Source organism: Cetorhinus maximus, chromosome 6 (genome assembly GCF_964194155.1).
Source record: "Cetorhinus maximus chromosome 6, sCetMax3.hap1.1, whole genome shotgun sequence".
In the NCBI taxonomy this organism is placed as follows: domain Eukaryota; kingdom Metazoa; phylum Chordata; class Chondrichthyes; order Lamniformes; family Cetorhinidae; genus Cetorhinus; species Cetorhinus maximus.
In genome coordinates this window covers 43,853,417-43,870,399 of record NC_135884.1, presented here as the reverse complement: position 1 = coordinate 43,870,399, position 16,983 = coordinate 43,853,417, and positions in this window count along the sequence as shown.

Below are 16,983 nucleotides of genomic sequence, written 5' to 3'. Positions count from 1 at the left end.
GTCTTGGACTTCGCTGTCCCAGATAATTAGTGGAGGCTGAGCCATTGAATATATTCAAGGCTGAGTTAAGCAGATTTTTGATAGACTAGGGAGTCAAGAGTTATGAGGGCAGAGGCCACAATCAGATCAGCCATAATGTTACCGACTGGTGGAGCAGGCTCGAGGGGCTGAATGGCTTACTGCTGCCCCTAATTCTTGTGTTCTTGTGCTGTATTTAAAATTGATAAGTTACCATGGGCAGAATTTTCCAGGGGCGGGCCCTGCACTTCTGCGTGTAAAAGGACACGTGGTGATGTTGGGCGAGCGTACCGATGTCACCGCGTGCCATCGTGATATTTCACTGGGGGGGCGCGCAATGAATTCCGATGTGCGCCCGCCATTAATTAACGGGCCATTTAAGGCCCTTTAGTGTTCAATCAGTGTCAATTTTTCAGCGACCGTGCGATCTTCGGGTCGGCACACAGGCGCAACGGGCAGGCGTGTAGGAGACATTTGTATTAACCTCAAACAGGCAGGGAAAGAGGGCTCATTGGAGTCGTGAATATGCTCTGTGAAATATTTATTGTTGAAAGTTTTTCAAACTTGCCTGTGTGATCTGCAGTATTTCAGAACGCATCCCAGCTGCTTTTTCTGGACTCTTAACCTTCAAGTCAGCACTCTGGTCAGAGCGCATCCTCAGGGAGCCCTGGTGGGTCTCCACGAGAGTCGCCACTCTCTCCATGGAGGACGCATGGCACTTGGACATGTGGCTCATTGCTTCAATGAGCGTCCGCGTAGATGCCTACACCACGGAGGCCAAGCCAAGCATAGCCTCATGTATCCCCCCCAGATGTTCCCGCACACCCAGCTGCATTTCCTGCACCTGCTGCATCGCAGACGGCTCCAGGGACACATCATCACGCACCAACTGAGCATGTGCCTGGTCCCCTGCAGTCCTCTGGCTGCTGGTGCCATGGGCACTCTCTGTCTCTGCCAGCTCCTCCAGCGATTGTGAAGTGCTGTCACTGCTGTGCCCCGGGACACTAGCCATTTTTCTAATTCCCACCGAGGTGCTAGTATCTGCCTGCCTCGCAGAAATGGTGTGATGCTGGTGAGACTTCAGGCCCCTCAGGTGTGAGAGGGGGCCTCTGCTGCTCCTCCTCCCAGCCCTTCTCTGATGATGCTGAAAGGAAGAACAAGGACAGTGGATCAGTTAGCGTGCACACACTGACAAACTTCATCCCTGTCCCCCTGGCTCATTATGCGCTCAACCTTCCATAACCAATGGTCCAGCAATTTTTCAACAATAATTAATTTAACAATCAGCAGTGCTATGGCTGTTGAGAGGACAATGCTGACCTCACTGTCGGGCATAAGTATATGGTCATGGCACCCCAGCTTCACTGACACCAGTAGGCCTGGGTGCATGGCGCCTCTCTAGGTCCAGGGCCTCCTGCTCGAAACGGCTTAGTATGGAGAGCTGTGCCTGGCCGCCTCCAGTCCCCACACGTTCGGCCGCGTTCTGAGCATTCTTCTCCTGGAAAAGAGAGAAGAGCATCGATTAGGGCAAATTGCACATGGACTCTGTTTACGCACAGCCCACCCCAACCAGAGTGGGACATATCAGGCCTCCAGTGTCTCCTCAGCCCGCTGCAGCCGATCACTCAGACAAAGATGCTAGGCCTGCTCCCCATCCCCCCACCGCCCCCTTGGACACATGCTGCCTACATCACATTAGGCACCACACAATATATCCTTCCATAGCAAGGAGGCACAAGCACGTGCAGCACAGAGGGCAGCAGATGGTTCGTTGTCACGACACCTTGAAGCTCCCCTTCCACCATCTTATCACCCTGACTAGGACATGTCCTGAAGTTCTGAGTCTGCACCTAGGTGCAGCTCCTCCAGGTTATCCCCAAACCAATCATGTGGGGCTCAGATCAACCCATGCTGTGGGGGAAAACTCATCTCCTCATGACCCACTCAGGCTGACCTCAGCATGGGCACTATCTGCTTGCCCAACCAGCGAAGGAAAAATGCTGTCAATGATTCAATGCAGTCACGACACTGAGACTTGGCGGGGGGTGGGTTGCCGGGGTGGGGGGTGGGAGGGGGGCGGTGCCACAGAGGGAAAGGCTACCTGCTGGGTTAAATGCCCAATGCCAATATTGTACTCGCCCTGCCAGAGCGCAACAAATCGTTGAAGCACTTACGGAACTGGATCCAGGTGCGCTGTACCACATCGCGGGAGCTCACCACCTCCGCCACCTCCTCCCAGGCATGTTTCATCATGTGGGGGGGGACTCCTCCTCCCATCCTGGGGGACCAACACCTCCCGCCGTGCTGCCACCTCCTTGAGGACAGCAACAAGGCAGTCATCAGAAAAATGAGGGGTGCACTGGCCAGCTGCTGGCCTACCCTGCAGCCTGGCCTGTTCTGCTGGCCTTCCCTCCAGCCTGACCTGCTCACCCGAACCCCTCTGCTGCGGCCTAGCATTGGCCATTGTGAGCAGCCTACAAAAGGCTGCCAAGCCTTCTTTTAAACAGACTGCCAGGTCACCATTAGACCCGGTGATCTGTGCATGCCCGCTGCCGCCCACACACACCCGCTATCCTTGGGAGTCGGGAAATACAGTGGGCGGCCCTTAATTGGCCTGCCTGCATAAAATGGCGGTGGGGACCTGATTGTGGGCGGCAATCGGGTCCTCACCTGCCCATGTCCGTTCCCGCTCCGCCCCCCCCCAGCCAGACAGAAAATTCTGCCCCATATGAACGTACAAGCATACAAATGAAGAGCAGGAGTAGGACATCCGGCCCCTTGAGCCTGCTCTGCTATTTAATAAGATCATGGTTGATCTGATAGTAACCTCAAATCTGCATCCGCCTACCCCCGATAACCTATCATCCCCTTGCTTACCTCTGCCTTAAAAATATTCAAAGGCTCTGCTTCCACTTCCTTTTCAGGAAGAGAGTTCCAAAGTCTCATGAGTCTCTGAGAGAAAAAATTTCGCCTCATCTCAGTTTTAAGTGATCCCTGGTTCTATTTTCTCCTACAAGAGGAAACATCCTCTCCACATCCACCCTGTCAAGACCCCTCAGGATCTTGTATGTTTCAATCAAGTCACCTCTTACTATTCTAAACTTCAGCGGACACAAGCCTAGTCTGTCCAACCTTACCTCATTGGACAATTTGCCCATTCCAGGTATTAGTCTGGTAAACCTTCTCTGAACTGCTTCCAACACATTTACATCTTTCCTTAAATAAGTTGACCAATACTGTACATAGTACTCCAGGTGTGGTCTCACTAGTGCTCTGTATAACTGAAGCTTAACCTCCATACTTTTGTATTCAATTCACCTTGTAATAAATGATAAGATTCTATTAGCTTTCCTAATTACTTGCTGTACCTGCACACTAGCCATTTGAGATTCATGCACTGAGACACCCAGATCCCTCTACATTTCAGAGCCTGCAAGCTCTCACCATTTAAATAATATGCTTCTCTTTTATTCTTCCTGCCAAAATGGACAATTTCACATTTTCCCACATTATACTCCATCTGCCAGATCTTTGTCCACTCACTTAATCTATCTGTATCTTTTTATAGCCTCCTTTTGTCCTCTTCACAACTTACTTTCCTACCTATCTTTGTATCATCAGCCATCCCATCTATGCCTTCATCGAAGTCACTTATATAAATTGTAAACAGTTGAGATCCCAGCACTGATCCCTTTGGCACACCACTCATTACATCTTGCCAACCTGAAAAAGACCCATTTATGCTTTCCCTCTGCTTCCTGTTAGCCAGCCAACCTTCTATCCATGCCAGTATGTTACCCCCTATACCATGAGCTTTAATTCTCCACAACAACCTTTGATGTGGCACTTTATCAAATGCCTTCTGGAAATCTAAGTACAGTACAGCCACCGGTTCCCATTTGTCCACAGCACATGTTACTTCCTCAAAGAACTAATAAGTTGGTTAAACATGACTTCCCTTTCACAAAACCATGTTGACTCTGCCTGATTACCTTGAACTTATCCAAGTGTTGTACTATAGCTTATTTAATAATAGCTTCTAAAATTTTCCCTATGACCGATATTAAACTAACTGGCCTGTAGTTTCATGCGTTCTGGCTCCCACCACCCCACCACCACCCCCCTTTTGATTAATGGAGTTACATTTGTTATCTTCCAATCTAATGGGAACTTCCCCAAATCCAGGGAGTTTTGTAAAAATTCAAACCAATGCATCAACTATCCCACCAGCCAGACCTTTTAAGACCTTAGGATGAAGTCCAAGAGGATCTGGGCACTTGTCAGCCCGCAGCTCCAATAATTTGCTCAGTATCATTTCTCTGGTGATTGTAATTTTCCTGAGTTCCTCCCTTCCTTCCATTTCCTGCTTTATAGCTGCTTCTGGGATGTACTTGTATCCTCTATAGTGAAGACTGATGCAAAATACCTGTTCAATTCATCTGCCATTCCCTTGTTTTCCATTATCCATTCTCCAGACTCACTTTCTATTGGACCAACTCTCATTTTGTTAACTCGTTTTTAAAAAAATATTTATAGCAACTCTAACTATCTATTTTTATATTTCTGGCTAGCTTTTTCTCATTCTTTAATTTTTCCCTCCTTATTAATCTTTTAATTATTCTTTGCTATTCCTTATATTCTGTTCAATCTTCTGACTTTACACATATCTTTGCACAATTATATGCTTTTTCTTTAAGTTTGATATTATCTTTAACCTTTCTAGTTAACCATGTGTTCGTCTCTTGGACTTTTTCTTACTCATTGGAATGTATCTATTCTGTGTATTTTGAAATATCTACTTAAATGTTTGCCACTGCAGCTCTGTTGACATATCCCTTAGCCTAATTTGCCAATTCACTTTAGCCAGCTATGCTTTCATGCCCTCATAATTGCCCTTATTTAAGTTTAAAAACCTAGTCTCGCAGCCACTCCTCCTCCTTCAAACTGAATGTAAAATTAAATCATATTGTGGTCACTGCTGCCAAGGGGCACCTTCACTATGAGATTTATCCCATCTCATTGCACAGTCTGGTCTGGTATAGCCTGCTCTCTGGTTGGCTCCAGAATGTGCTGTTCTAAGAAACTATCCCAGAAACATTCTATGAACTCCTCATATAGGCTGCCTTTGCCCACCTGACTTTTCCAGTCTATATGTAGATTAAAATCTCCCACGATTATCACTGTGCCCTTCTGACAAGCTCCCATTATTCCTTCCTTTATGTTCCACCCTACCATGTGGTTACTATTTGGAGGGGCCTGTACACGACTCCCACAAGTGACTTCTTGCCTTTACCATTTCTCATCTCTACCCAAACTGTTTCCACATCCTCGTTTCCTGAACTTAGGCCATCCATCTCTATTGTGCCAATACCATCATTAACCAACAGAGCCACCCCTCCACCTTTTCCTCGCTTCCTGTCTTTCCTAAATATTCTATATCCTTTAATATTCAGGTCCCAATCCATGTCCTCCTGTAGTTATGTCTCTGTAATGGCTATCAAATCATATTTATTTCTATGTGCGCTCTCAGTTCATCTGCTTTGTTTCGAATGCTTTGTGCATTCAGATACAGAGCCTTTAGCTTTATCCTTTTATTCTTTTTATAGCCTCTAGTCTCATCTGTTGATTTACTATTAGATTTGTGCTCACTCCCCCTTCCTGTCATGGTCTGTTTTTCATTTCACATAATAATACCTTTCTCTCTTGCCTTGTCTCTACTCCTTGATTTACCACATCTTCCCAAATTTGATCCCTTGACCCCACTACTTAGTTTAAAATCCTCTCTACTTCCCTAGTTATACGGCTCTCAAGAACGCCAGTGCCAGTACAGTTCATGTGTAGACCGTCCCAATGGTACAGATCCCACTTTCCCCAGCACTGATGCCAGTGCCCCATGAACTGGAACCCACTGCTCCCACAAGAGTCTGTGAGCCACACATTAATCTCCCTAATCTAATTTGTCCTATGGCAATTTGAATGTGGCTCAGGTAATAATCCAAAGATTATGGCCTTTGAGGTTCTGCTTCTTAATTTGGTGCCAAGCTCCTCATACGGACTATGCAGAACCTCCTTCTTTGTCCTGCCTATGTCTGTCAACATGGTACCAACATGGACCACAACAACTGGGTCCTCTCCCTTCTACTGCAAGTCCCTCTCCAGCCCCGAGCAGATGTCCCGAATCTTTCACAGGCAGGCAACACAGACGTCTGCACTCATGCACTTTACTGGATCAGAACTAAATCAGATGTATCCAAGGATATTGAGGCAAGAAACGGTGGAAATTGCAGAGGCACTGGCCATAGTCTTTCAATCCTCCTTAGATACAGGCGAGAGGAATGGAGAATTGCAAATGCTACAGTCTTGTTCAAAAAGGATGTAAGGATAAACCCAACAATTACAGGCCAGTACACTTTAACCTCAGTGATCGAAAAGCTTTTAGAAACGATAATCCAAGACAAAATTAACAGTCACATGGACAAATATGGCTTAATTAAGGAAAGCCAGCAGGGATTTGTTAAGGGCAAATCATTTTTAACTAATTTTGTTGAGTTTCTTGATGAAGTACCAGAGTGGGTTAGTGAGGCTAATGCAGTTGGATGTGGTGCACATGGACTTTCAAAAGGCACTTGATAAAGTGCCACAGACTCATCAGCAAAGCTGAAACTAATGGAATAAAATGGATAATGGTAGCATGGATACACAATTAGCTGAGTGACTGGAAAAGTGGTGAAAAGATGTTTCTTATACTGGAGAAAGGTATATATTGGTGTTCCCAAGCATTCTGCTTTTCTTGAGGATAGTTATGGACTTCAAGAGGACATTGACAGACTGGTGGAATAGACAGACATGCGGCAGAGGAAATTTAATGCAGAAAAGTGTAAAGTGATATATTTCAATTGGAAGGTTTGAGGATCTCAGGACAATGAATTAAGGTGATTGCAATTAAGGTAACATGAGGAAGAATATTTTTACCCAGTGAATGGTCAGGTTCTGGAACACACTGCCTGAGAGTGTAGCAGAGGCAGGTTCAATTGTGATTTTTAAAAGGGAAGGAATTGGATAATTATCTGAAGGAAAAAAATTGCAGGGCTACAGGGAAAATGCAGTGGAGTGGGACTGGCTGAGTAGCTCTTACAGAGAGCCAGCATGGACACAACAGGCCAAATTACTTCCTTTTGTGCTGTTACTATTTAATAATTCTATGATTAGCCAAATGCTATTCTCATAAATGCCAATGACAAAGGCACCATTTAAACTGCATTAATCGCTTTGGCTATTTCGGGCAGACTCTGCTCTTTAATCAGCTCTTCGTTTCTCATTAAGGTGCGATTACCTGGGGTACTTAATCCCCTGTCATTTTGTGATAGGTTATAATTTGCACTAACAGCACCGACTGCAGAAGCATGGTTACAAAGAGGAAAGTAAAAACCTCAGCACAATCCAGCTACTTGCAAATATGTATTTCAGAAAATAAAACATTCAGCAGGGTAGAGCATATTGTTCAAACATTTTGATGAATTTGAAACCCAATTACATACAAATGCTAGACACATTTCAAAGGTCCTAACTTTGGAGCAGTATTTTTGAATTTCAAATCCTTTATTCCTCTGTTTTCAAAGCCTCAAGACAAAGCTCCTGTTGGCCTTCCAATTCCCCACTGCAATCTCTGTGTTGCAGTGTACTCATTTGGACACTCAAAGAGGAACTGGAAGTTACTTCAATAAGCTTCAACTATGCCAGCAGCTTGTAACTTATTAGAATCAAAAGATGATTCCTGGAAATAGTCAGTGTTTAGAAGGGTAAACACAACATTTTAGCTTTATAAACACTGAATTGATACAGTTCAATGATATTAGTAATACACTTGTGGATAATTTTGGGGAAATTAGGTTCAGGAATAGGAAGATGATTAACCTATATGTTTAATAGGCTTTCCTTAACTGCAGGTCTGTGTATATCTAGAAGAAGTCAATAACCATTGATACCACATATGTCTATAATAAGAATATAAGAATATTATATCCATATAAGTAACATGGTAGTTGTACTAGCATTATGCTCATGCAATTCTTCACATTATCTCCTTAAATGTTCTTCAGTCCTTTCAGGGTGGAAATAATCTGTGAAACCATTCATGCATGCCAAGACAAGATATGTCATCACCAATGCTGTGCAAAATATAGCTTTGTATTTTTGTTACACAGGTGAGGAGATTTCCCAGATATAATCAATACATTGTTGGATCATGGAAGTGATGCAGCCCTTGAAATGTAAAGAAAGCACTAATTGATCCTTTCACCTTTGCTAGTAAATCAATCATATTTCAACAGGCTAACCACACAAATGAATTTGTAAAAGCTCTTTGCACACCCTTATGTCAGCAAGCAGCAAAATGCTGTTTCACCGATGGAGGTTGTCAGATCCAAACACAGATTATAGAAGATGCTCATCTAAAATTTAGTACTGTCAAGCCACAGAGATATGCCTTCAGCAGTACATCACATCCATCAACACAATAGGATGCTATTGTCTCTCAAGTATTTGACAATAGAGACAATATGAAGGGCATGCTGATCAATCTGCATATTGGCAAGTGTATTGTACCCATTGCTCAGCCTCATTGCAAATATGCCTTCCTCTACAAAAGTATTGCTCATTACTCCTGCAAGAACATTTTACATTCAGAGTTTGCCTATACTGGTCTATAAACAACTATATGATAGAAATGTAGTTTTTGATATTATACATTCATGAGATGATCTTTTAATGTTAATGTACTCAAAAATTCAATCTTACCACCCTGAGGAACCGTGTTTTGGAAAAATTGAAGGACATTGAACTTCAGACATTCTGCCTCCTGAGTTTTTTTTTTAAAGTTTGCAATATTAATTTGGGGCTGTGGGTGTCCTTCTCCAAGATACCACAAGTCAAGCTAGATGTCCAGCGGCAAACACCTAGAGACGAAAGAGACACTTTGAATATCTAAGTTAACAAAGGACTGTTATTGCCAGGTTAAAAACTCTAGCTGATTGGTTAAAACATCTGGCCTAAGAGAAGGATTCTTTGAACATCTTAGTCTTTAAAACTCTCAAGCAGAGCCTATGTGTGTGTGTGTGTGTGTGTGTGTGCACCTTAGAAGCGAGCTGCAAGGGAAAGACTCTCTCTTTCCCTCTCTCTGCTGTACCTTTGTGTTAAACCTTCCTCAGGAATAACTCATCAGGATAAATCATCTGTCTTATTTTGAGAGTTCGCAAAGTTGTGATAAGTAAGAGTCATCAAGGGCAGTTTCACCAAAAAAAAAATCTGTCTGAAGGAGCTTCCTGACCTATTGTGACCAGAATTCTGTTAGATCAACAGCGTTGATACATCTCCGAAGTTTATCATTTTAAAAGAAACATTCCTATCCTCCAGCCTCTGCAGGGCACTGTGTTTGTTTGGTCCTGTTTTACGTTTGTGTGTGTGTATGGGGGTTTGAATATCTGTTTTTTTTTTAAAGGGGAAAAAATTATTACACTTGTAAACTACAACTTGTATGTTCCATAGTATATTAACTTGTTTTTAAAAATTAGTTTGTTTTATAATAACTTGTTTTCTGTGTGTTTACTGAAAGAAGCCTGGTTACAGTCTTTTTATGCTGGGAATAACAGTATCAAAAGGTAAACAACTGGCCAGTTTTGTGGGTAAAATAAACAGTTAAAACTATTGTTACGGTCTTTGAAGAAGTGGGGCTAGAATTAACTGCGCAATCCTCCCATCATGGCCCATAACACTACCCAAAGGTTAGAATAGGAATTAAAGATTTCCAACACAACTGCGTGTCAGGTAGATGAACAATTTTGATCTGTCAACTGGGAGTCCTTCTACTTTGAAGCCTAAATAATAGGCCAAGACAATAGTGCAGGACACCAAGGTGGAAAATGAAAGAGCAAAGAAAAAGTACATGGAGAAATGGTTGAGTGACCCCATAACAAGTCTTTGGCAGCTTGTAGACTGAAGTAGAAGATTATTACAACTTCTTAGTTTTTGTACTTGATAGCTATTGGACTTGGCATCACCAATTGCTCACATAAGTGGTCCTTGTGTCCTCTGCAATCCAGAGTGTATCTTCACATCCCAATATCTAGTAAGACAATAGCATGATCTAGTGATTGTAATAATGAACCCTTGTTGCATGTATTGGCTACTGTAACTTTTGTTTTGGCAATAAAGCTCAAAACACTGCAGATGTGAACACTGAGGGAAGTAAAGAATTCCACAGTTTTGAGATTCTTGGAAAGAGTAAAAGAGTAAACGAGAGCAAGAAATGGTGCAGTGATATTTGATTTCAATACAATAATGTTGAAAGGAGGAGGAAAAGTTGTAACTGGTGCATAAGAACAAAAATATAAAATTCAGAACAGAAATGCCCATATAAGTATCAATAAAAAAGATTTTTATTTCTGTTCATGGGCAATTGATAAAAAGGTCACAGTATCACTTAACCTCATAATTATCAAGGACAGTAACCAACTTAATAGGTAATTAAAACTTCTCAATATCCTTATTATTTTGGGCACTAAACCAGGATAAATATTATATACTGGATAAATGGAATGGGTTTTACACACAACTCATTTTAAACGGCTCCTATTGTATTAGTTTGCTTTTCTAAGCCACTAAAATCATTCAAGATTTGATAAATAGCCTCATATGAGTCTAAAAGCCCAAAGGGCAAATCCAAAAACCAGTCTGTTTGAGCCTCTCCCCCTTTGGGAAAGTTATAATCAACTACAGTCACACAGGGAAAATACTACTACAATCATTAATTATATTTATTGCCTTATTTGTAATCCATGTATTACACTAAAATTCTTGTGACAATAATAATAAATTTGAGTAAGCCAACTTCGGTCTCACATGTGCAGTAGTCAAGATAAAATTACACACACCAATTACTGTGATTATATTCAATGTCAATTTATTTCTCTATACCTCATTCAAGATTCCCCAAAGATAATGTATCATTATTTTACTTTAAGATAGTAATTAACAATAAATTAAAACAGTCCACAACAAATGTAAAAGGAAACGACTTTCATGTGAATATGATTAAATTTTCATGAGGCACAAGTGTTCCTTTTATTATAGACCAACATTTGAAATGTAGTCTTCTAAGAAATTAAATTCTCTGTATATAAATATTGGAGCAGTTTTGTTCTTTTGGATGGAAAGCAATGCTTCAAAAATACTGAAAAATTCTGAAAAATATGGCCACAATTAATGTAACCATGAACAAATGTAATAATAAACTATAAATTGCCATGACATCCATATACATTATTTATACTCACATCAAAGTGATAATTTGAGTCCTTTCTTTTGCATGTGCAATGTATTTTTTTTTTTAAAAGCTGAGTTATTGGTGGGTGGAACTGTATTTGTATTGCTTTAGGCACTACATACACATAGGGCGGAATTTTGTGCCGGCGGGATTTTACGGTCCCACCGAAGTCAATGGATTTTTGAATGTCTCGCCGTATTTTACAGCCCCGCCCCACTGCAACAGAGCCATAAAATTCCACCCATAGAATCAGAGCATAGTCACAGCAAAAAAGAGGCTAATCAGCCCATCAAGTCTGTGCCAGCTCTCTGCAAGGTAAACTTTGCTCATACCACTCCCCACCCCCATGGCTCTGAAGTTTTTTTCCCTGAAGGTACTTATCCAATTCCCTTTTGAAAGCCATGATTGAATCTGCCTCCACCCCGTCTTGTAGGCAGTACATTCCAGATCATCATTACTTACTGTATAAACAGGTTTTTCTTCATGTCACTTTTGGTTCTTAGATCTGTATCCTCTGGTTCTCGACCCTTCCGCCAATGGAAACAGTTTCTCTCCATCTATTCTGTCTAGATCCCTCATGATTTCGACCACCTCTATCATATCTCCTCTCAACTTTCCCTTCTCTAAGGAAAACAATTCCAACTTCTTCAACCTATCCATGTAACTGAAGTGCCTCACCCCCCTGGAGCTATTCTCGTAAACCTTTTCTGAACCCTCTTTAAAGCTTTCACATCCTTCCTAAAGGGGGGTGCCCAGAATTGGACATAATATTCCAGTTGAGACCAAACCAGTGTTTTATAAAGTTTCATAACTTCCTTACTTTTATACTTTATGCCTCCATTTATAAAGCCCAGGATCCCATAAGCCTTTTTAACCACTTTCTCAAGCTGCTCTACCACATTCACTGATTTGTGTATGCGTTACCCCAGCACTCTTTGTCCCTGTGCCTCCATTAGAATTGTACTCTTTAGTTTATATTGCATCTCATCCTTCTTCACTGATGATTGCGCATTGTTCAGTACCATTCACAACTCCTCAGGTACTGAAGCAGTCCGTATCTGCATGCAACAAGATCTGGACAACTTTCAGGCTTAGAGCTGATAAATGGCAAGTAACACTCACACCACACAAGTGCCAGGCGAGGTGTGTCTTAAAGGAGGAAAGAGAGGTGGACTGGTGTAGGGTGGGAATTCCAGAGGTTGAGGCCTATGCATCTGACAGCCACCAATGGTGGAGCGTTTAAAATCGGGAATGCTTAAGAGGCTGGAGTTAGAGGATCACAGATATCTCGGATAATTCTGGGGCTGGAGGAGATTAGAGAATAGGGGCCAGGCTATGGAGGAATTTAAAATTTTGAAAACAAGGTTGAGGATTTTAAAATCAAGGTGTTGCTTAACCGGGAGCAAACCTATACTCAAACAAGTCCAGGGGTGATGGGTGAATGGGCGTTGGAGTGAATTAGGACAGAGGAAGCAGAGTTTTGGGTCTGAAGGAGAGTAGAATATGGAAAACCAGTTAGGAGTCTATTAAAAATGTCAAGTCCAGAGGTAACAAAGGCATAGACAGCGGCAGAAGAGCTGAGGCAAGGACGGAGTCTGGCAACATTTCAGTCATGTTTCCATAATGAAAATAGGTGGTCTTAAAAACAGTGTGGGTATGTAACCAGGAGCTTAGCTCAGGGTCAAATATGACACCAAGGATGTAAACAATCGGCTTCAGCTCCAGACAGTTGCCAGGGAGAAGGGTGGAGTCGTTGGCAAGGGAGTACAGTTTGTGGCAGGCACAGAAGACAATGGCTTCAGTCTTCCTAATACTTAATTGAAGGAAATTTCAGCTCATCCAGTTGTCAGACAAACAGTCTGACAATTTAAAGACAGTGGAGCAGTTGAGAGAGTTGGGTGTCATCAGCGTACATGTGGAAACTAACATTGTGTTTTCAGATGATGTCATTGAGCATGTAGATGAGAAATAGGAGCGGTGACAGATAGATCCTTGGGGGGCACCAGAGGTGACTGTGCAGGAATGGGAAGGGAAGCTAAGGATGATGATTCTCTGGCTATGATTAAATAAACAAGAGTAGAACCAGGTGAGTGTAGCCTCACCCCAGCTGGATGGCCGTGAAGAGCTTTTGGTGGAAGACGGTGTAGTCAACCATGTTAAAGGCTGTATACAGGCTAAGAAGGACAAAAAGGGATAGTTTTGCTTTGGCACATTCACAGTAGGATGGAAATTTGTGAGTTTGATATGAGTTATTTTGGTACTGTGGTGGGGAGAAAACCAGATTGAGGGACTCAAATATGCAGTTTCTGGAAAGATGGGCATGGATATGGGAGGCAACAGTGCATTCAAGGACTTTGGAGAGGAAAGGGGATGGGTTGGTAGTTTGCAAAGATGGAGGGGTGAAGTGTCGGTTTCTTGAGGAGATGGCTAATGATGGCAGATTTAAAGGGTGTGGGCAGGGGCAGGTGAACAGAACCTGAGGAGAGAGAATCGTTGACAGTGTCAGCTAACATAGGAGGCAGGAGAGGAAGCTGTAATCAGTAATTTAGTGGAAATAGGGTGAAGAGAGAAGAATGTGGGTCTTATGGGCAAGATGAGCTTGGAGAAGTATGAGAGAAGATAACAGAGAAAGTAGAGAAAGATACAAGTTCAGGGCTAGGGCAGGGGAATGCCTTAGTGGAAATCTGGCCCAGTGGTTAGCAGAAGGGAGGGAAATAACAGAGAGAGCTGATCAGATGGTCTCAATCTTAGTGATAAAGTAATCCATAATCTCCTTGCACTTGTTGTTGGAAGAGAAGGTAGAGTTGATAGGGGAGAGGAGTTTAAGAAGATGACTTACAGTACAGAAATGAAGCCATTGGTTACGTTCGCATCCTAGGATGTTCCTGGAATATGAACAGTTTTAACAGGCAAGAGCAGGGCCCGATAGTGCTTTATGTGCTTCCGCTAAATCTGGTAGTGAATGGCTAAACAATATCCTCTCAGGTTGGTGTCTCTTGGTGTCTCAGAAATGAGGGCGATACAAGGGGGAACAGTCGGATGTGAGAGAATAATAGATTTAATAGGACAGGATGCCACAGACGATTGAGTTTTTGACGAGTTGCTGGGTCAGGATTTCCTCTCCTAGCATTTACTCTCTGCCTCTGATATGCACTTGCTTTCGAAGAAGGCCGCCCTGTTTTTCATTTGGTTGAGCCAGGTGCAAGGATCCTAGGCGAGCCTCTCCCAGGTCTTAAAGTCAATATCAAAACTCCTAAGTGTCCTCGTAGCACTTCCCTTGACTGCCATGAGAGTGCACCCTAGACTCAAACTCTTCACAGAAGATTCACATTAGTAAGCGAGTGTCAGGCATTCTGGCTATATGACCAGCCCAACTCAGTTGTAATTAAAAAAGAAAATGCTGGTAAAACTCAGCAGGTCTGGCAGCACCTGTGGAGAGAGAAATAGAGTTAACGTTTCGAGTCCATATGACTCTTCTTCAGAGCTGAGAACTCAGTTGTGACTGTATCAGTATGGTGTGGATGCTTGGCATGCCAGTTTGGGTGAGCACCTCAGTGACTGGTACTTTGTCCTGATTTTCAGACACTTCCGAAAGCAGCTCAAGTGGAAGTGGTTGAGCTTCCTGGCACAATGAGGGTACACAATCTAATTCTTGCATGCATTAGAGCAGAATGGGCATGACTATTGTTCTATAGTCTTTGGGAATAGTGAGGCCATGTGAGTTGGCAAGGTCAAGTGGATAGCAATGAATATTGGTCATGGAGGTTACACAGAGGGAAAGATTAAGGGAAGATAGGAGGGCAGTAAACTCAGAGGCGAGAGAACATGATGAATTGAGATGAAGATTGAAATCATCTTGATGCAGGGATTGATTGAGTAAAACAGTGATGAAAGCTCATTGAGAAAATTGGCATGATACTTGAGCAAGTGGTAGAGAACCAGGATTTTAAATGAGAGGTGAGAGGGGTTGAGCAAAGCGAGATGGTCAAAGGAGGAGAAAGTGCCAGAGATGTAAGGGTGAAAGTGCCAGAGATGACAAAGGTGAAATTTGCTCACAGTCACATGACCACCATGACAGTCTTGGCAAGGCAAGTGGTGGAAGGTATAGACAGGTGAGGAGGCTTCAATTAGGATGAAGGTGTTACAACTCATCATCACTAATATTAGTGAATAACGGCTTTACATGTTTCCCTGCAATTAAAGGTATTGGACATGGCGTAGAGGTAGCACCCTTAACTCTGAGTTAGAAGGCTGTGCTGTGAAGCTGCATTCCAGAGCCTTAAGCACATAATTTAGGCTGACACATCACTGAGAGTGTGCTGCATTAAACCCAGGTCCTGTTGCTTGCTCAGATGGATGTAAAAGATCTAAGAAAGAGCAGAGAAATTCTTGTGTTGTCCTTGCTGAATTTTTGTCCCTCAGGCAATATCACTAAATCATATCATTTGCTTATTTACATTAATGTTGCTTGTCAGATCTTGCTGTGCATATGTTAGTCTACATCACAATAATGACTTTATTTCAAACATGCCTCACTGACTGTGAAGCACTTTTGGGATGTCTTTCAGTCATGAAAGGAACTATGTAAATACAAGTTCTTTCTTTTGCTGCCTCAACTCCTTCTCCCCTACGTTCAAGCAATAGTAAAACCCTAGAACATTATAACACAGCAGACTTCTTTGGTTCATGCATGACCAGGTCAATAATCAGCTCATTGAGTCAGTGTGAAATATCTGATCCCCATAAATAAAAGAACACAACGTAAGGACACACTTCTCTTTAACACCACAAGCTCAAAGATGAGCAGAAGCCAATATATTGAGGGTGAGAAATGGGTAATAGTGATCAATCACCTAGCACACACCTTGCAAGATGACAGATGTTCCAGTGGTAGGTGTCCTCAAAATGTGGGACAGGTGTAAAAAGATGTTGTCATGTGCAGCCCCCTGACAGCCAATGGTAAAGAAAATGACAACGTGTGAAATGGAATGTCAATTTCCTATGAGCCCATTTCATGCTACTGGTTAGGCCATTTTCAGCCCCTTCATAACCAGAAAAATTAACTACGGGGACTAATCTTTCAATTGAAAAGATTGACAAGAATAAATGGGGTTTAATGCTGGTTAAAGTAATGTTTTTAATATAGATGTAATAGAAAAAAACAAAAATAAGTCTCTTTTGGTAATTATTAGGTTACAGCCAATCAATTAATTTATATCAGATGCAGTCACTGATATAAATGTATGTTGTTATGGACATGAGGACGGGGTGGATTGAATTATTATTACTGTTCCCCTCTTCCGCTCATGACAGTGATAGTTTTAATTTCTAATGTAATTTGTTTACCTTACTAACCTTCCTTTGTTAAAATGGGCTGTGTTGTGCTCCCCCAAACCCCTGTTTGAGGTCCAATGTTAAAAATAACCCCCACAACAAATTCTTTAAAGTGAAACAAAACTAAGATTTATTAACACATTCAAAACCTGGGGAACAGATCATGACACACATTCACGCTCACAAGCATAGAAGGTAGGGAGGCAGACAAAGGAAGGGAAGAAGTTACAAATTGCGAGTTACTTAAAAAAAGAACAAAAGATATTGGCATTAATTCATGTGAATAGAGTCCAGCAAGTCAATGTCCGATG